We start from the raw sequence: 21055 nt of genomic DNA on the forward strand, positions 1-21055 counted from the left end.
AAATTGTTGGTGAAACAAAGCAGAAGAGGTTTTTTTTGCGTTTTGCGGTTTTTTTTGCGTTTCAGAATGTGGAGTTCTGTCACATGCGAGGTATGTGTTGTGCGCCTGTGAAACAAAGTCAGTTACGCTCTTGAAAAATCGAACCCTGGTGGGTGGTTCAGTTCGAATATAGCACAGACCTTACTTTGAAAGTCGATTGGACTGACTGCAGCCTAGCTGTAGCTGTCTCCATGTTGTTTGGTTGTCCTTTTTCAATTGGTATTAATTTTGTTGTCGCTTACAGCGCCACCGAGTGGCCTGTCGCAGCGCCCTTTTTCACCTTGCTTCTGACTGAGCCCCTGCACAGGTGTGCCGATTTGGGTGAAGGGATCTCATTCCTTGCTGGAGTTATAGCCATTCGAGCCATCTCGGACACGCCACGTTAGCACGTTTTGAGGTCCCCTCGCCAAGGTGAATGGAAATTTCCACTTTTTTGGGATGATTATTGACAGGCAGACTCCAGAGAAGCTTTCTGTGCTGCTTTGGGTGGGACTGGGCCAAATACCTGGCGCTAGGTTGCAAAAGAAGGTTTTCGACAAAATCCCAAATACCCGAAAATTCTGTCAGAGCGACGAGCCAATCTGAGACTTGCGTCTGGTTCGGCTCGAGCCAAGGATTCCCATTACATAAGGGTACTACCATCCCCCAGCGTTTTTAGGTCCCCCAGACTTACCAAAGCCGAGATGGGCATCGCCGTGTCCGGCTTCCTGCCCGCTGCGTCTTAGCGGCATCGCTTCTCGGCCTTTTGGCTAAGATCACGTATCTTGTCAGACGGTTTAGACTGCGATCGCCTCTTGGAGGTTTCCTGACTCGAGATCTTTTTATATCTTGAGTCACACAACTTCGAGAGGTACATTGAACTCTGCTGCTTCGGGCTCCAACACGTTTTAAGGTAAGGTCTTTTAATTATTTATTTGGTTATTTATTATTGTATTTATTGTTGTTTTAAGTTTCTAGGCTGTTGGTGCCTCCATCATGTCGGCTGCCCGTGCCGGCGTGCGGAGGCACCACAGCGTGCGCTTTTATTTTAAAGAGGTGAATGGCAAGCTCCTAGGAATGTCACGTCTTGACTTCTCCAGAAAGTCCTTTTTTTTTTGGAGCGTCCATTCAGGTATAAGTTTGAGGGCTCGTGTACGTGGGTTAAGGGGACCTGCGCGCTGACCCCAAAAAATTTTTGACGGACGCGGCGTCGATGTCTGCCGGACCGCGCCGGCCCACGGGAGACCCCTGACCGGAGCAGGTGGATCTGGACCCCCGAGGGGCCCCGCGGAAGCCCACCCAAATTTGAGGCCCCTACATGCCATTCAGCACTTCTCCATAGGGTGGCGCACGGAGCAGTACACCTCAGGTTTAAAACAGTGGCATTTACCCGAATGGGGGGTGTACGATTTTTTTGCCCACGAAACCCATATTTGTCCATTTGACCTTTAAAGTTACAGAATGACCACGGAACCGATGCGGACCCCCGTCGGACCCCCAACCCGGGTCCCACGAACCCATTATTTGTCCATTTGACCATTATATTCACACAATGACTGCGGATCATCTGCAGACCCCTTGCGGACCCCCACCCTGGGTCCCACGAACCCTGTATTTGTCCATTTGACCATTATATTCACACAATGACTGCGGATCATCTGCGGACCACTTGCGGACCCCCACCCTGGGTCCCACGAACCCACTATTTGTCCATTTGACCATTATGTTCACACAATGACTGCGGATCATCTGCGGACCACTTGCGGACCCCCACCCTGGGTCCCACGAACCCACTATTTGTTCATTTGACCATTATATTCACGGAATGACCACGGATAACATCCGGAACATTTGCGGACATATCCAAAATTGTGGTGAATGTTAACCAAAATGTCACAGACTTTGCCAAGCTGTAACTCTGCCAAAACGGGGCCAAACTGCACCAAACTCGGGTCAGAGTAAGACCTCCAGAAGGCCTACCGAACACCGCTGCCCCCCATCCATAACACCCCGGGGGGCGAAGTTATTGCCCCACACATTTTTAATAGTCAAATGGAAGGAAGAGACCTAGCAACTTGAATCTCGGTGACTTGATAGCCCTCAAAGGGCCCTCTCTGAAGCCACCTCCCCCAAGTCGATAGACCCCCGGGGGCCAGAGATACGGGCCCGCAAATGCAAAAAGTCCCAAAATTTGACCGGCAATAACTCACCCAAAAAGAGAGGAAAAAACACCAAACTCAGGTCAAAATTAGACCTTTGGGAGCTCTATCCGACTACACCAGCCCCATGTTCCTATGACCCCGGGGGTCCGAGTTACGGCCCCACAAAATGTGGAATTTGAACCGTTATAACTCAGGAACCGGAACACCCAGGAACTCGAGGGTGGTCGCATACGGTAGGCCCCTCGATCCTCTAGGGATCCCCCGAATTTTAGCCTCGGGGTCCACCGCTTCGCGGAGATATTAGCAAAAAATAGTACCATCCACCCCCCTCATACCTACTCATCCATGCCGGCCAGGGTGCACCCTCCCTGGCTAGAAAAGGCAGCTCGAGGGGGTGGAAGTCGGAAAAAAATTTTTTTTATGAGGCCTAGAGAAAACACTTGTACTGTACTCAGGGCACTCAGAGGAATCCGTTTTTGTAAGTTTTATCCCATTATACTGTAGAAATATGCATAGAAAAAATGTTGGATTTTGGTTATTTGGTAACCAAAATGTCACAGATTTTGCCAAGCTGTAACTCCGCCAAAACGGGTCCAAACTGCACCAAACTCGGGTCAGAGTAAGAACTCCAGAAGGCCTACCGAACACCGCTGCCCCCCCCATCCATAACACCCCGGGGGCGGAGTTATGGCCCCCCACATTTTTGATAGTCAAATGGAAGGAAGAGACCTAGCGACTTGAAACTTGGTGACTTGATAGCCCTCGAAGGGCCCTCTCTGAAGCCACCTCCCCCAAGTCGATAGACCCCCGGGGGCCAGAGATATGGACCCGCAAATGCAAAATTTGACCGGCCATAACTCACTCGGAAAGAAGGGAAACAACACCAAACTCTGGTCAAAATTAGACCTTTGGGAGCTCTATCCGACGACACCAGCCCCATGTTCCTATGACCCCGGGCGTCCGAGTTACGGCCCCCAAAATGTGGGATTTGAACCGTTATAACTCAGGAACCGGACCACCCAGGAACTCGAGGGTGGTCGCATTTATATAAATGCATTATATAAGAAAAATAAAATAAATAAATAAACATGTTCAGAAAGATTCAGAGCAAACTGATATTAACCTTAACTATAACTATTTACAAAAAAAAAGAAAAAAGAAAAATGGAACAGGCTATCAAAACAAATAAAAAGATAACCTTACTTTTTTATCGTAGAAATAAAAGGAGTAGAACAATTATCATAACAAATATCAAAACAAACAATTTAAATAGCTACATAAATTATTTACGGGGATTTTTTTTTTTATTTCTCCAGTCTCTTTTTTTACTTGCTGCACCAGCTTTTTAGACGCTATTTCCTGTGGTGATTTAAGTGGGGAGTTCTTCACCATCAGTCTGCGTCTGAGGACCATCTTCATTAATGTGCTTCTTTCCTTATAGAAATAATAAGAAAGGCAAAGTGTTAGTGAACATGTCTACTTGTCACAAACAGTTAAACCAATCCATGGGAAATTGTACTTACTGAAGCAGATTTCCCAGACTTCTGGCCTTCTTCGGCATCGGGAGGGCTGTCGGAGAGCGTTGGGCTGGTGGATGAGGACTTTTCCTCAGCTGGCATCTTGTGGGGTTTTGTCGTCTTTCTTCTCTTGGCACCTTGCTGCCTTGGACTATCAGCTTCCTCACCCACCACAGCTGTATCAAAGAGGCGACGGTGTTCTGCTGCCTGCTTTGCATTAAGGTTGAGGGCATAAAACCTGTCAGCTGTGGTGGTGTCGTGGCACATGAACTGTGCCACTTTGTGCCTATCTTCCGGGCAGTGAGTGTTCTTTGCCTTTTTGGAGAGAGAACAGCATAGGCAAAGAGTTAGAAAAAAACACACCAGAAACTCATAAAGCCGGAACAAGTACAGGAATGCTTACATGGGTGGCGATGGCAGTCCTCACATCAGTAAATGTGGGTGTGCCTGGTAACCCCATGCTCGCCCACGCATCCTGAAAATACTTGTTCAAGTTTTTGCAGGAGCTGGCCTTTGAGGTAAAGAAGAAATAGTTTGCAACTCGTCCCCCTACCAAGTTGGACCGGAGTGAAAGGAATTCCTCAAGCCACCCATACTCCTCCTGGTCCAGGGCCAGCTGGGCTGATCCAAAGGCCTGGTTGGTCTTGTGGGCTGATATCTTTAGAAACAGTGAGAAGTGGCATAAGCTGAGTTTTATTTTAAAGAAAACCATGTGGACAACGAGAGACAGAGAGAAAGAGAACCACTCACATTAATGACAAAGTGGCCTTCTGTAGCTGTCGCACGGGCATCCTCCACCTCTTTAATTGTTACATTTTGGAACACCCCTCCACGGTGACCATAAATGCTGGCCCAGTAAGTGGTGAGGTGTCCATAAAAAGACCATTGGTCCTTTTTCTCAGGACTAGTCTTCAGACGATCTTCACAGAAAAAAAGAGAAGCATAAAGGATCACATTGATCGCCAAATAATGAGAGGAGAAAGGATTCAAAAACTTACCCAGAATCTCAGAAAAAAATTTTTGGCAGAGTCCCGGCAAGCTCGCATTGTGGCTTTAGGGATCAGGCGGGCCTCCTTGGCTTGTTTTACAGCCAGCTCGTGGACTGCCACGCTGCGCTTTACTGGGCGGGTCAAGTTCTGGATTTCCCTCCTAATCCCAATGAAAGCCACACGGGAGAGCCGGCATGTGGGCGGCGGGGTCTCATTAAGATATTTGAGGAACTGTGCCACATTTTTTAGGTAATGGTGCACAGTTGGCTCTGCAATGTTGCATTTCCTTAAAAAAGACAGCCAGGACCGGACCTTTGCCCTGTTGTCCAAAAACATCAAGCTGGCCAGATTGGTCTGGCCAGCTGACATATATGAAATAAAAATTTTTATTCTAAAAATCTTTGAGGACACATTATTTATTAATTTCGGAGTGGGGTTGATGCCCTCCCAGTGGGCCCTGGACTCCTCAATGAGCTGATCTGCAAAAAGAAAGCACAAGAGAAGGACCAGGTGAGTCAGGTCGATAACTAAGAGGTAAACACTAACAAACATTATTATTATTATTATTATATTAAATTAAATTAAATTAAATATATAATAAATTATATATATATATATATATATATATATATATATATATATATATATATATATATATATACGTACATAATATGTGTGTGTATATGTATAATTATATTACTATAATTTTCTAGTCTAATAAACTACAAATGGTACTATTTCCTTGGTCACTTATCAGTCTATTTCTCATTTCTCTTGTAGTCTAACAAACTATAAATGGGGCTATTTCCTTGGTTCACTTACCAGTCTATTTCTAATTCAACTTCTAGTCTAATGAACAACAAATGAGATTATTTCCTTGGTTCACTTACTAGTCTATTTCTCAGGTAACTTCTAGTCTAATAATCTACAAATAGGAGATTTATTAATGAAAGTTATTGTATGGTGTTATCAAAGTGACAAGTGTCATACTCACTTAGGGCTGGCAAGTGGTCCGGAAAGGGGTATGGTGCATCGGAGGAGTGGGCCTTCTTTGAAGGCCCGGCGACCTCCTCCTCGGGTCCTGTGGCTGGCTCTGCCTCAGGCCTGGTGGCTGGCTCTTCATCTAGTCTGTCAACCTGCGACTCTGAGCACTCCTCCTCCCCAGGGCTGTCGAGGGCCGATAGCAGACTATGTGTTGCCCGTGCAACCTGCCTAGAGGGGGTGGGATTTGACCGCTTCCTCAGCTGCCGGTACCGCCGTGAGAAGCTCTCCCAGAAGCAATGGATAGGAGAAGCTTGCGCTCCTTCACATTCCGCACCTTGTGAAAGACACGAAGGTGTTGGCTTAGCTGATTATAGCCACGAAAGCACAAGGGACAGTCGTCCAAAGCCATATCTACTTTTGTTAAAACACTAAAGGATGAATAGCAAAAGGATGAATGCAAGGGACACTGCCCAAGCATTGGTTACTTATATAACTTTTTAGGTCCCATTTGTAGTCTGTTAATACAACTTTGAGTCTAATACATTAGAGAGCACAATTTGCAGTATATTTCTCATTACACTTCTAGTTTAATAAACTACAAATTTGACTATTCCTTTGATTCACTCACCAGTTTTTTTTTCATTCTTTTTCTAGTCTAATAAACTACAAATGGGACTATTCCCTTGGATCACTTACCAGTCTATTTCTCATTCAACTTCTAGTCTAATAAACTACAAATAGTACTATTTCCTTGGTCACCTACCAGTCTATTTCTCATTCATTTTCTAGTCTGATAAACTACAAATATGACTCTTTCCTTGATTCAGTTACCAGTCTATTTTTCATACCACCTCTAGTCTAAGAAACTACAAATGGAACTATTTTCTTGGTCACTTACCAGTCTATTTCTCATTCCACTTTTGTTCTAATAAACTGTAAATTACCTTGGTCCCTTACCAGTCTATTTCCCATTCATTTTCTAGTCTAATGACTAATGACATCCACCCCCCTCGCACCTACTCATCCATGCCGGCCAGGGTGCACCCTCCCCGGCTAGAGAAGGCAGCTTGAGGGGGGTGGAAGTCGGAAGAAATTTTTTTTTTATGAGGCCTAGAGAAAACAGTTGTACTGTACTCAGGGCACTCAGGGAATCCATTTTTGTAAGTTTTATCCCATTATACTGTAGAAATATGCATAGAAAAAAGTCAGACCAGGGGGCCGTCTATCCGACGACACTAGCCCCATGTCCCTATGACCCCGGGGGTCAAAACGGCCAAAACGGGGCCAAACTGCACCAAACTCGGGACGGAGTAAGACCTCCAGAAGGCCTACCGAACACAGCTGTCCCCCCATCCATAACACCCCGGGGGGCGAATTTATGGCCCCCCACATTTTTGATAGTCAAATGGAAGGAAGAGACCTAGCAACTTGAAACTCGGTGACTTGATAGCCCTCAAAGGGCCCTCTCTGAAGCCACCTCCCCCAAGTCGATAGACCCCCGGGAGCCAGAGATATGGACCCGCAAATGCAAAAAGTCCCAAAATTTGACTGGCCATAACTCACTCGAAAAGAGGAGAAACAACACCAAACTCTGGTCAAAATTAGACCTTTGGGAGCTCTATCCGACGACACTAGCCCCATGTCCCTATGACCCTGGGGGTCCGAGTTACGGCCCCCCAAAATGTGGAATTTGAACCATTATAACTCAGGAACTGGACCACCCAGGAACTCGAGGGTGGTTGCATACGGTAGGCCCCTCGACCCTCTAAGGATCCCCCGAATTTCAGCCCCGGGTTCCACCGCTTCGCGGAGATATTAGCAAAAAAATAGTACCATCCACCCCCCTCGTACCTACTCATCCATGCCGGCCAGGGTGCACGCTCCCTGGCTAGAAAAGGCAGCTCGAGGGGGGTGGAAGTCGGAAGAAATTTTTTTATGAGGCCTAGAGAAAACAGTTGTACTGTACTCAGGGCACTCAGAGGAATCCATTTTTGTAAGTTTTATCCCTTACAAAAATGAGCGTTGAATTTTGGCACACATGTGCACCACATGTGGTGCGTATCTCACTTTTCATTAAATAGCAACTGTATTTGCAACAAGGAATGAGATCTGCCATGCTGTGGTGTATTGCGAACTTTTTTCCTGATGCGCCCTCCTGGGGTCTTGGACTCTTCCATGAACGATGCACCCACCTGAGGTCTTTCACAGACGAGGTGATGCACCGAATCAGGTGTGTTTGGTTAAAGAGAGTCATCTAAAACCGGCGTTGGGAAGCCCCGGCCCATGAGCTTGGCAGTTTCCAGGCCAGTAACGGAAGGCACCCATCCTTCCTTTCCTGGAGGGGGGCTAACCGTTGGTGTGGACGGTAGAGACGCAAATCATACCTCTGGCTGACCGCCTGGGCCTTCATACTTACCTGGCAGGGGAGACACCATGATCAAGAAGGCGGTTCACCCAGGGCGAGGCTTGCCCTTTGCACTCCGGCCATGCTGACCCCTGCGAATTCCCCAAATGCGGGAATCTCGACTGCATAATTTATGGTAGTGGGGGACTGCGTTCGCGCTCTCCCCTGAAATTGTTGGTGAAACAAAGCAGAAGAGGTTTTTTTTTGCGTTTTGCGTTTTTTTTTGCGTTTCAGAATGGGGAGTTCTGTCACATGCGAGGTATGTGTTGTGCGCCTGTGAAACAAAGTCAGTTATGCTCAGCCAGTTAGCACAGACCTTACTTTGAAAGTCGATTGGACTGACTGCAGCCTAGCTGTAGCTGTCTCCATGTTGTTTGGTTGTCCTTTTTCAATTGGTATTAGTTTTGTTGTCGCTTACAGCGCCACCGAGTGGCCTGTCGCAGCGCCCTTTTTTTACCTGGCCTCTGACTGAGCCCCTGCACAGGTGTGCCGATTTGGGTGAAGGGATCTCATTCCTTCCTGGAGTTATAGCCATTCGAGCCATCTCAGACACGCCACCTTAGCACGTTTTGAGGTCCCCTCGCCAAGGTGAATGGAAATTTCCACTTTTTTGGGATGATTATTGACAGGCAGACTCCAAAGAAGCTTTCTGTGCTGCTTTGGGTGGGACTGGGCCAAATACCTGGCGCTAGGTTGCAAAAGAAGGTTTTCGACAAAATCCCAAATACCCGAAAATTTTGTCAGAGCGACGAGCCAATCTGAGACCTGCGTCTGGTTCGGCTCGAGCCAAGGATTCCCATGACATAAGGCACGTGGCTCTGCGACGAACCGTTTGGGAATTACGAGCGATGCCGTACTTTCCGTCGCTGCAGTGCCAGCGTCAGGCCGAGCGTGACGAGGCCCGGTGACGTTGCAGACAGGGGAGGGTACTACCATCCCCCAGCGTTTTTAGGTCCCCCAGACTAACCAAAGCCGAGATGGGCATCGCCGTGTCCGGCTTCCTCCCCGCTGCGTCTTAGCGGCATCGCTTCTCGGCCTTTTGGCTAAGATCACGTATCTTGTCGGACGGTTGAGACTGCGATCGCCTCTTGGAGGTTTCCTGACTAGAGATCTTTTTATATCTTGAGTCACACCACTTCGAGAGGTACATTGAACTCTGCTGCTTCGGGCTAAAACAAGTTTTAAGGTAAGGTCTTTTAATTATTTATTTGGTTATTTATTATTGTATTTATTGTTGTTTTAAGTTTTTAGCACCACAGCGTGCGTTTTTTATTCAGGCAGGTTGAGGGGAAGCTCCTTGGAATGTCCCGTATGGACTTTTCCAGCAAGCTGATCCAAAAGACCTTAGCTTTTAGATCTGACGACCTGAATTGTTTGATGACTCTGCCCTTGAACAAAGGATTTGATGTTTAATCAAATTAAACAAACCGCTTCCCTGCTTAATGACTTTTGGCAAAGGTTTGATTCAGTTAACCCTATCAAGTCGATTAACGCGGATACGCGTTTTGAGTCATTTTCTCCTGATAACCCCGAAAAGAACTTAAATTACACTTTCAGTTTTAATCGTACAGATAAGAGCAATACATCAATCGAATCTGTAAAGGGTCTACTTTTTTTTGGATACATACATAATAACAACAAAACTTTGTGCACTTATAAAATAAAGATAACAAACAAGGTGCGCTGTCTGCAGCCTTTGTCTGCGCTGATCTTCTTTTACAAACACGTCATTTAAATGAACTGTAACTCCGTGAATACTCAACGAAAATACATGAGAGAGATATCTATAGAAAGCTTGACATGTCTATTTTTAAACTAAACAAGTGCCGCCGAAAACAGATATTCTGTGATAAAGTAATCCATATGAAAACAACGCGATGTCTGTTTTTCATGTCTCCCTTCATTATATCTAATGTGACCACGCCCCCGCGCTGAACGCGCTATTCAGATTCAAACTGAAGCGCGCAGCTTGAATACGCCCACACAGAAGAAAAAGCAGCCAGACTGTTCAAGTTTTTTTTATTTTACTGTTTGCTTCGCGATGATAGGAATAACACATAATTCACCCCAAAAAGATGTGATGTGGTTGAGGATTTGAGAAATGGATTTCCTCAGAAAAAAAGAATGAAGCACTTTATTCAGCAGAGATCATAAACACGAGTAAGTCTCTTTTTATTTATTTATATACTTGTACTAGTTTTCACATAACGTGTAAACGTTTTACTAGTTAGACTTTTTCCGAACTATAATTCCTGACTAAATATATAATCAAGTGAAACATTATGAAGTTTCAATAACAATATACAACACTATACCCTTCGAAAGCTTGATGTAAATAATATAAATGTAACAAATAGATAACTGTAACAAATGTAAAAACAATGCTTTTCTTTCCATTTATTCCCCCTAAAAACCCAGAAAAATATTCTCAGCTCTTTTCAACATTAATAATAATGATGATAATAATAACAACAAACGTTTTTTTTTTTTTTTGTAGAAAATAAGATTGTTAAAAGGATTTCTGAAGGATTGTGTGACTGGAGTAAGCATGCCAAACAATTTGTTTGAAAGTCAGCTTTGATTGTTTCTAATAAACTGTTTAACTGCTCCCCCAAGTGGATATTAAATTATGTTGTGGGATAATTAAATATATTCTTAATAAACTACAAACATAAAATTATATAGATTTATTTTGTTCTCACATTCTCTCTTGTAACTCCTCACTCACAGTGGCACAGATGACTGAGAGGCTCATCATGCAGCTCATTATGCAGGCCTTTGTCTTCTCAGGTGTAAATCACAATGATATTTATGGTAGTTGACGCCTACTCGCATTTGACTTTTACCAACAAAAAGTGTCTTAGAAAATTTTAAGCAATATATTGTTTTCTGTGAGTGAGTAAACAAGATGATTTTCACATCATTTAGAAAGAAAAATTCTAGGCTACAAGCTCCAGTTCTCAAAAATCCCGGGAACCATTGTTCTTTATGTGTTTTTTTGCCTTATTCAAGCGTTTTAACATTTTTAGTTTTTCACTAACCACGCATAATATTTTTTTTCTCAAAAACACAATCATGTACATACATGCATTTCACATATTATTACAGCCCAGTTTGTGCTGATTACAGTGAGATTAGTCTTTACCCATTTAGATATTTATAAGAAACTGAAAAAAGCACAAATGTCAAGGCATGACAAAACTTCTCCAGGCCCCAAAAATACCCTTAGACTCCAGAGGGTTAAAGCCCAGTTCTCCATGTTCACTGTCGAGAAACTTTCTGATAACACACTTAAAACTGTGATTGTAAGGATGTTCAATGAAACAGTGACTGGAGATGATATTTATGTTTGGTTGGGTAGATTTTGCACTGTTCGAGGCCAGCCTGTCAAAGTGTTAGATGAAGATGGCATTTGGACATGCTTCTGGCGAATTCCCATTAAACAATGGGAAGACGCTGGGGGCTACCAGGGCCTGAAACATCTGCCTTCCATGATTGTGCTCGGAGAGAACAGAGGCTACATACCAAACTCTGCAGGAAGGGTTGCAGGTTTGGTCATCTCGCTGAAGCATGCCAAGAGTTAGTATGTGGGAAGTGTAGAGAAATTGGTCACAGTTTGATGATTGTACCAATGGCAGACGGTGCAATCTTTGTGGAGAAACAAACCACCTCTACAGAGACTGCCCTAAAAGTTTTGCCAACAAGCTCAAAATGGCCGCCCCACATGGGCAACAAACGAATGAACAAAGGAAAGAGGAGGCGGTCCCTGAGGTTTTGGCGGGAATTTCAAATTCCCAGCCGGCCTCAGGGATTGGGCAGGAAGGAGGAAGTGGGACGGCCACAGGGGCGGAGGCAACGGAACAGGAAATGGTCATGGAAGGAGAGGAAAGTGAGGAAAAAAACAATTCCTCACTAGTAACAGTTTCGGATGGGGTGCAGGAATCTACCGGGAGTGAGACAGAGTGTTCACTCCCTAACGCTCAGGTGCAAAAAAGACCTGCGGGGTCTCCTCTGATTGTAACGGAGGAGAAAAAATCTAGGGCAGCATATAAGCTTGATAGTATCGATTCGGTAGATCTGGAGCGCATGTGGCCCCTAGAGTCCCCCAATGAGGTATCCTTTTTGCACATTAAGCTAACAGCATCATCGCCAAAAGAGCCACAAGAGGTTTCCTCTGTGGCCTCTGAAGCGACAGGCATTTGCCCTCCTGATCCCAGCTCGTCTGAGGAAAAGGAAAGGCAAATGCAACAAGATATAACATGATTTTAATCGTATCTTTGTAGTCTTTTTACTGTCTTCTGTTTTAAATGTCTTATACCTTTTTAACCCTACTGCTCATGGCCCTCACCATCTCTACTATCAATGTAAGAAGTGTGAGGTCCACCATTAGAGCACAGAGTATTTTGTCCCTTTTAAAATCTTTTAAGTCAGATTTGTTTTTATTACAAGAGTGTTCTCTGCCCTTTTTAACTAGGTACAAGAAAATGGAGGAGCTATGGTCCGCAGGAGCCTCCATATGGAGCGGATCAAATTTTAACAAAAATGACGGAGTTGCGGTTTTAATTAATAATCCTAACATCTTGGTGAAGGGCAGCACTGTGGTGAGGCAAGGCCGGGCACTTTTAGTAAATCTGACCTTTTTAGACAGGGATTTTAATGTTCTTAATGTATATGGTTTTACGGAAAAGAATGAAAGATATGAGCTTTTAGAAGACTTGCAACCCCACATGCTAGGTAGGGCCCCCCTAATGGTAGCAGGGGATTTTAATTGTGTTTTATCCAAAACAGACAGGAAAAGGGTAGGGGAGGATTTTAGAGTGGACAAAACGTCGGTTTTATTGCAGGGTTTAGTCAGAGATTTTAATTTAGTCGACTGTTTTAAAATTTTGCATCAAAGAGAGGAGGGCTTCACCTGGTTCAGTGGTGATGGTACCAAAGCCTCTCGAATCGACTACGTTTTTACAAGGGACTGCCCGCCGACCGATGCTACATTAACCCTCCTCTTTTTCTCTGATCACATGATGCTGTCTTGCACCCTTTCACTGCCCATGGGTGTGACGGTAGGGGGAGGGCTGTGGAAGCTGAACTGTTCCCTGTTGGAAGACAAGGATATAGTTTTAGAATATAGGGAACAGTTCAGCCAATGGCAGAACCTCCAAGACTTTTACGATACACGTGCACAGTGGTGGGAGATGGTAAAGGACCGGACAAGACAGTTTTTTAGAAAGATAGTGAAAGAAAAGAAGAGTAGGGAAAAGAAACGCATGTTGGGGTTCCAGAAAAGACTACAAAGGTATTTTAATCTTTTAAATAATGGTTTTGATTTTAACGAGGAAATTCAGGAAGTAAAAAAAGAAATGTCAGTTTTAGCCAATATAGAAAGTAAAGGGGTCCTTTTAAGAAGTAAAGAGAGAGAAATAGAAGAAGGCGAAAAGTGTACCAGATATTTTTTTAAGAAAATAATAACAAGGGGTGGGGGGTTAACCAGGGTTAAAACAGGGGATAGGGAGGTTAACACAACAAAAGAGATTTTAGAGGATGTGGAAAAATGTTATGGGGCATTATATAGTTTTAAAAAGGTACACTTTGACACTGCAAAAGAAGTTTTAAATTTTATTGAGGGAAGGGTTGACTGTCAAAATGAGATTTTAACCCAAGATTTTAACATCTTAGAAATCCAAAAAGCTCTTGGAGGTTTTAAGAAGGGGAAGTCCCCAGGAGTGGATGGACTTCCCCTAGAGTTTTATCTAACATTTTGGGACATTTTAGGACAAGAGCTTTTGACAGTTTTTAAAGAGTTTGAGACCCTCGACAGACTTCCAGACAGTTTTAGAATAGGGATAGTTTCTTTACTTCACAAAAAAGGTGACCGGACTGACTTAAAAAACTGGAGACCCATAACACTTTTAAATTTTGATTATAAACTTTTTAGCAAAATTTTAGCAACACGCATGTCAATGGCTTTAGAGGACGTGATTCACCCGGATCAAGCTTGTTCTGTGCCCGGAAGAAAGATAACAGACAGCGTAGTGCTGATCAGAGACGCCATCTGTTATGCGAGAGACAGAAATATTCGGCTAGTAGTCCTAAATTTGGACTTTGAAAAAGCATTTGACCGAGTCTCGCACCAGTACCTTTTTCAGGTACTGCAAAAAATGGGTTTTCCAAAGAGGTTTGTAGCCTGGGTGGGACTGCTGTACAAGGGACTAGTCAGCAAATTCCTTGTAAACGGGCATCTTTCCAAAACTGTGAACATACACAGTGGTGTCCGTCAGGGATGTCCTTTATCTCCTCTCCTGTTTGTGGCTTGTATCGAGCCACTGGCACAGATCTTGAGAAAGGATAAATGGATCAAAGGACTGGACGTTCCTGGGACGGGTGGACTGACAGCGACTTGTGCCTTATACATGGACGATGTTACTCTTTTAACCACAGACATTTTATCTATACGAAGAGCACTGGACTTGACTGACTGGTACGGTCGGGCCTCGGGCGCCAAACTCAATAGAAACAAGTCTGAGGCCCAGCTCTTCGGGCCGTGGGGGGACGTGGACACAGGAGGACTTGATTTGGTTTTTAAAGACAACGATTTTAAAATTTTAGGTGTTAAATTTGATAAAGAGGGTGGAGGACGGGAAAGCTGGACTGACTTGCTAGGGAAAGTTAGGAAAAGACTAGAGTTTTGGGGACTAAGACAGTTGACGATTGAAGGTAAAATTTTAATTTTTAAATCTGTGATTTTACCTCTGATTTTACTTGTTTGTTCTGTTTTTAGCCCCCCTCGGCAGTTCCTGGTGAAACTGGAGAGGGCGGTGTTTTACTTCCTGTGGGGGTCCAAGTGGGAGCGCCTGAAGAGGGAGACAGTCAAGAAAAGGCCAGAGAACGGTGGAAAAGGCCTCCCAGACCCCCACCTGTTTTTAGGCAGCTGCTTCACCGCCCTGCACATCAGTTATGCCATGACCCCATCCAAAGAAAACAAGACGGCTGCAATGGCGCGATTTTGGATGGGGTCTTACCTAAGAACTTTGAAAATTTTACCAGTAGATTTGAAAACCCCAGTGTCTTTTAACTTGCCTAAAGAGTACAGTTTTATAAAAAAGTTTTTAAAGAAATATCTTTTAGAGAGGGAAGATGTCACCATTTTAACTAAACACAAGTCTCTCATTTCTGTTGTGCAGGACCGGGAACCGGTGAGTCCAGTTCTGGGCCTCACACTAAGTGAGGCCAAACAAGTTTGGCGGAATGCGGCTCACCCTGCTCTCCAGAAAAGGCACAAGGACTTATCGTGGATGGTGGCTCATGAGATCCTCCCGGTCAGGGCGGTTATGCACTCCAGAGGCATGGCCAAAAACCCCATCTGCCCTCGGTCCGGCTGCAATTCCCCGGAGACCGTCCACCACCTGCTCTGGGACTGCAGCACTGCGCGGGTCCTGTGGGCCAAGACCGGCCCCCTGTATTTCCCGTGCCTACCAGCAGGTGGGGCCCAGTTCGGGTACCAGCTCGCCATCCTTGGGGTGGGCCGGGGCTTGAAGGACTTGACGGCACAGAAATTTACCTCGCTCTAGCTCACCCTCAACGTCATCAAGGATGCCATCTGGGCCACCAGAAACCTGCTGGTGGGGAAGCGCGTTACGGTAACCCTCCATGCATGCGAGCTAAAGGTAACATCAATGCTGCAGGGGTACCGGACGACGATATTCGGACGGGGGGGCCGGGGTCGCACAGAGAGGGTCCCGGCAGGCACCGACCCTGGCTGCTCGTAGATGCACCCTCACCATTCTGGCTACGGGAACAGTGGGCCAGCGGGCCGGAGGAGAGGGGATCTCCGCTGAGCCCGTAAAGTAGCATCTCATGTCCCTGTTCTGGAGAGTGGGGTGAAGACCGACTTGATAAGGACTCACCCCCGGTCTTGCACAACAGATGTTTTTTTTTATTGGTTTTTATCCAATAAATTGGTTTTTATTGTGTTTTATCAATAAAATTGGTTTTATTAACATGCATATGAGGCTTGTTTGCTTTTTTAAATATGTATTTTACTTTTGAAACCAATCGCACCTTTTAAACACACCCCAAATATGGCCTTTTAAAAACAAGCAAAACACTGTGGTTTTAATCAAATGTTTTTTAACAATGATTGTTTCTTTCATTTTACCATGTGTATTTATTATATATTATATGGCTTGATTTAATGTGTGCTTGAAAAGAAAAATGTGTGTGAAAGTAAAAATGCAAATGGAAAAAATGTAACTCGTGACAATAAAACTTTTTTGAAAGAAAAAAAATCTGTTCTTATCAGTTTAATATCTGATACGTCCACCATCCGGGGACTACATATTAAATGGATTTTTAGATCACGGAGCTGGAGCCGGGGCTTGCTCCGTCCACTCCAAGCATCGGCCTGGTATTGCAGTGTCTCCAGGAACGGTGTGCTTTCCCTTTTTGGGGATTGCCGTTTATTGTGTCGAATAGCAGAACAAGGAATGAGATCTGCCATGCTGTGGTGTATTGCGAACTTTTTTCCTGATGCGCCCTCCTGGGGTCTTGGACTCTTCCACGAACGATGCACCCACCTGAGGTCTTTCACAGACGAGGTGATGCATCGAATCAGGTGTGTTTGGTTAAAGAGAGTCATCTAAAACCGGCGTTGGGAAGCACCGGCCCATGAGCTTGGCAGTTTCCAGGCCAGTAATGGAAGGCACCCGTCCTTCCTTTCCTGGAGGGGGGCTAACCGTTGGTGTGGACGGTAGAGACGCAAATCGTACCTCTGGCTGACCGCCTGGGCCTTCATGCTAACCTGGCAGGGGAGACACCATGATCGAGAAGGCGGTTCACCCAGGGCGAGGCTTGCCCATTGCACTCCGGCCATGCTGACCCCTGCGAATTCCCCAAATGCGGGAATCTCGACTGCATAATTTATGGTAGTGGGGGACTGCGTTCGTAATCTCCCCTGAAATTGTTGGTGAAACAAAGCAGAAGAGGTTTTTTCCAGGTTTTTTTTTTTTTTGCGTTTCAGAATGGGGAGTTCTGTCACATGCGAGGTATGTGTTGTGCGCCTGTGAAACAACGCTTTCACCGATTTTTACGCTCTTGAAAAATCGGACCCTGGTGGGTGGTTCAGTTCGAATATAGCACAGACCTTACTTTGAAAGTCCATTGGACTGACTGCAGCCTAGCTGTAGCTGTCTCCATGTTGTTTGGTTGTCCTTTTTCAATTGATATTAATTTTGTTGTCGCTTACAGCGCCACTGAGTCGCCTGTCGCAGCGCCCTTTTTCACCTTGCTTCTGACTGAGCCCCTGCACAGGTGTGCCGATTTGGGTGAAGGGATCTCATTCCTTCCTGGAGTTATAGCCATTCGAGCCATCTCGAACACGCCACGTTAGCACGTTTTGAGGTCCCCTCGCCAAGGTGAATGGAAATTTCCACTTTTTTGGGATGATTATTGACAGGCAGACTCCAGAGAAGCTTTCTGTGCTGCTTTGGGTGGGACTGGGCCAAATACCTGGCGCTAGGTTGCAAAAGAAGGTTTTCGACAAAATCCCAAATACCCGAAAATTTTGTCAGAGCGACGAGCCAATCTGAGACCTGCGTCTGGTTCGGCTCGAGCCAAGGATTCCCATTACATAAGGCACGTGGCTCTGCGACGAACCGTTTGGGAGTTACGAGCGATGCCGTACTTTCCGTCGCTGCAGTGCCAGCGTCAGGCCGAGCGTGACGAGTCCCGGTGACGTTGCAGACAGGGGAGGGTACTACCATCCCCCAGCATTTTTAGGTCCCCCAGACTTACCAAAGCCGAGATGGGCATCGCCGTGTCCGGCTTCCTGCCCGCTGCGTCTTAGCGGCATCGCTTCTCGGCCTTTTGGCTAAGATCACGTACCTTGTCAGACGGTTTAGACTGCGATCGCCTCTTGGAGGTTTCCTGACTCGAGATCTTTTTATATCTTGAGTCACACAACTTCGAGAGGTACATTGAACTCTGCTGCTTCGGGCTCCAACACGTTTTAAGGTAAGGTCTTTTAATTATTTATTTGGTTATTTATTATTGTATTTATTGTTGTTTTAAGTTTCTAGGCTGTTGGTGCCTCCATCATGTCGGCTGCCCGTGCCGGCGTGCGGAGGCACCACAGCGTGCGCTTTTGTTTTAAAGAGGTGAATGGCAAGCTCCTAGGGATGTCACGTCTTGACTTCTCCAGAAAGTCCTTTTTTTTTGGAGCGTCCATTCAGGTATAAGTTTGAGGGCTCGTGTATGTGGGTTAAGGGGACCTGCGCGCTGACCCCAAAAAATTTTTGACGGACGCGGCGTCGATGTCTGCCGGACCGCGCCGGCCCACGGGAGACCCCTGACCGGCGCAGGAGGATCTGGACCCCCGAGGGGCCCCGCGGAAGCCCACCCAGATTTGAGGCCCCTACATGCCATTCAGCACTTCTCCACAGGGTGGCGCACGGAGCAGTACACCTCAGGTTTAAAACAGTGGCATTTACCCGAATGGGGGGTGTACGATTTTTTTGCCCACGAAACCTATATTTGTCCATTTGACCTTTAAAGTTACAGAATGACCACGGAACCGATGCGGACCCCCGTCGGACCCCCAACCCGGGTCCCACGAACCCATTATTTGTCCATTTGACAATTATATTCACACAATGACTGCGGATCATCTGCAGACCCCTTGCGGACCCCCACCCTGGGTCCCAAGAACCCCGTATATGTCCATTTGACCATTATATTCACACAATGACTGCGGATCATCTGCGGACCACTTGCGGACCCCCACCCTGGGTCCCACGAACCCACTATTTGTCCATTTGACCATTATGTTCACACAATGACTGCGGATCATCTGCGGACCACTTGCGGACCCCCACCCTGGGTCCCACGAACCCACTATTTGTCCATTTGACCATTATATTCACGGAATGACCACGGATCACATCCGGAACATTTGCGGACATATCCAAAATTGTGGTGAATGTTAACCAAAATGTCACAGACTTTGCCAAGCTGTAACTCCGCCAAAACGGGGCCAAACTGCACCAAACTCGGGTCAGAGTAAGAACTCCAGAAGGCCTACCGAACACCGCTGCCCCCCCATCCATAACACCCCGGGGGCGGAGTTATGGCTCCCCACATTTTTGATAGTCAAATGGAAGGAAGAGTTCTAGCGAATTGAAACTTGGTGACTTGATAGCCCTCGAAGGGCCCTCTCTGAAGCCACCTCCCCCAAGTCGATAGACCCCCGGGGGCCAGAGATATGGACCCGCAAATGCAAAAAGTCCCAAAATTTGACCGGCCATAACTCACTCGGAAAGAAGGGAAACAACACCAAACTCTGGTCAAAATTAGACCTTTGGGAGCTCTATCCGACGACACCAGCCCCATGTTCCTATGACCCCGGGCGTCCGAGTTACGGCCCCCCAAAATGTGGGATTTGAACCGTTATAACTCAGGAACCGGACCACCCAGGAACTCGAGGGTGGTCGCATACGGTAGGTAATTTCAGCCCCGGGGTCCACCGCTTCGCGGAGATATTAGCAAGAAAATAGTACCATCCACCCCCCTCGCACCTACTCATCCATGCCGGCCAGGGTGCACCCTCCCCGGCTAGAGAAGGCAGCTCGAGGGGGGTGGAAGTCGGAAGAAAATTTTTTTTATGAGGCCTAGAGAAAACAGTTGTACTGTACTCAGGGCACTCAGAGGAATCAATTTTTGTAAGTTTTATCCCATAATACTGTAGAAATATGCATAGAAAAAACTGTTGGATTTTGGTTAATTTGCACCACAAATGTTGCAAGTCTTGCAGTATATTAAATAGCAATATTTTTTATTGTCAGTCTATTTCTCAAATCACTTCTAGTCTAATGAACTACACATGGGGCTATTTCATTTGTCACTTAACAGTTACTTTATTTGAAATCTTCCTAATTCCAATTTATCCATAATGTATTGTAAAATACGTTTTATAAAACAAGAGTGCACACTTTGCAGTCTATTTCTCATTCCACTTTTAGTCCAAACAACTTCAAATGGGACTATTTCCTTGGTCACTGACCAGTCAATTTCTCATTCCACTCATAGTCTAATGAACTACCTATGGCACTATTTCATGGATCACTTGCCAGTCTATTTCTCATTAATTTTCTAGTCTAATAAACTACATATGGCACTATTTCCTTGATCACTTGCCAGTCTATTTCTCATTCAAAACTTTTAGTCTAATAAACTACAAAAAGTACTATTTCCTTGGTCACTTACCAGTCTATTTCTCATTCCTTTTCTAGTCTAATAAACAATACATTTCACTATATCAGTCTATTTCTCATTCAACTTCTAGTCTAATAATCAGTTTAACTGGTTATGATGATCGGCCTGAATACATTTGAAATAGAAGTGTATTAATGTGAAAACATATGGCACTATTTCATGGATCACTTGCCAGTCTATTTCTCATTCATTTCATAGTCTAATAAACTACATATGGCACTATTTCCTTGATCACTTGCCAGTGTATTTCTTATTCAAACTTTTAGTCTAATAAGCTACAAAAAGTACTATGTCCTTGGTCACTTACCAGACTATTTCTCATTCCTTTTCTAGTCTAATAAACAATACATTTCACTATTTCAGTCTATTTCTCATTCAACTTCTAGTCTAATAATCAGTTTACCTGGTTATGATGATCGGCCTGAATACATTTGAAATAGAAGTGTATTAATGTGAAAACATATGGCACTATTTCATGGATCACTTGCCAGTCTATTTCTCATTCATTTCATAGTCTAATAAACTACATATGGCACTATTTCCTTGATCACTTGCCAGTCTATTTCTTATTCAAAACTTTTAGTCTAATAAACTACAAAAAGTACTGTTTCCTTGGTCACTTACCACCCTTTTTATCATACCTTTTCTAGTCTAATAAACAATACATTTCACTATTTCAGTCTATTTCTCATTCAACTTCTAGTTTAATAATCAGTTTAA

At 45.0% G+C, this 21055-nt stretch overlaps 2 non-coding genes and 1 pseudogene across 2 annotated transcripts; all 3 read left to right on the plus strand.

Moving 5' to 3' along the window:
- The first annotated feature begins 8078 nt into the window (after nucleotides 1-8078).
- LOC132134748 (U1 spliceosomal RNA) lies at nucleotides 8079-8242 on the plus strand. The gene has a single exon (XR_009429743.1). It is a non-coding gene; the product is annotated as a U1 spliceosomal RNA (small nuclear RNA).
- An 8090-nt stretch (nucleotides 8243-16332) lies between these two features.
- On the plus strand, nucleotides 16333-16509 carry LOC132134721 (U2 spliceosomal RNA; annotated as a pseudogene).
- Nucleotides 16510-16860: 351 nt separating this feature from the next.
- On the plus strand, nucleotides 16861-17022 carry LOC132134664 (U1 spliceosomal RNA). The gene has a single exon (XR_009429718.1). It is a non-coding gene; the product is annotated as a U1 spliceosomal RNA (small nuclear RNA).
- Nucleotides 17023-21055: the final 4033 nt, after the last annotated feature.

Source organism: Carassius carassius, unplaced genomic scaffold, assembly GCF_963082965.1.
Source record: "Carassius carassius unplaced genomic scaffold, fCarCar2.1 SCAFFOLD_61, whole genome shotgun sequence".
Lineage (NCBI taxonomy): Eukaryota > Metazoa > Chordata > Actinopteri > Cypriniformes > Cyprinidae > Carassius > Carassius carassius.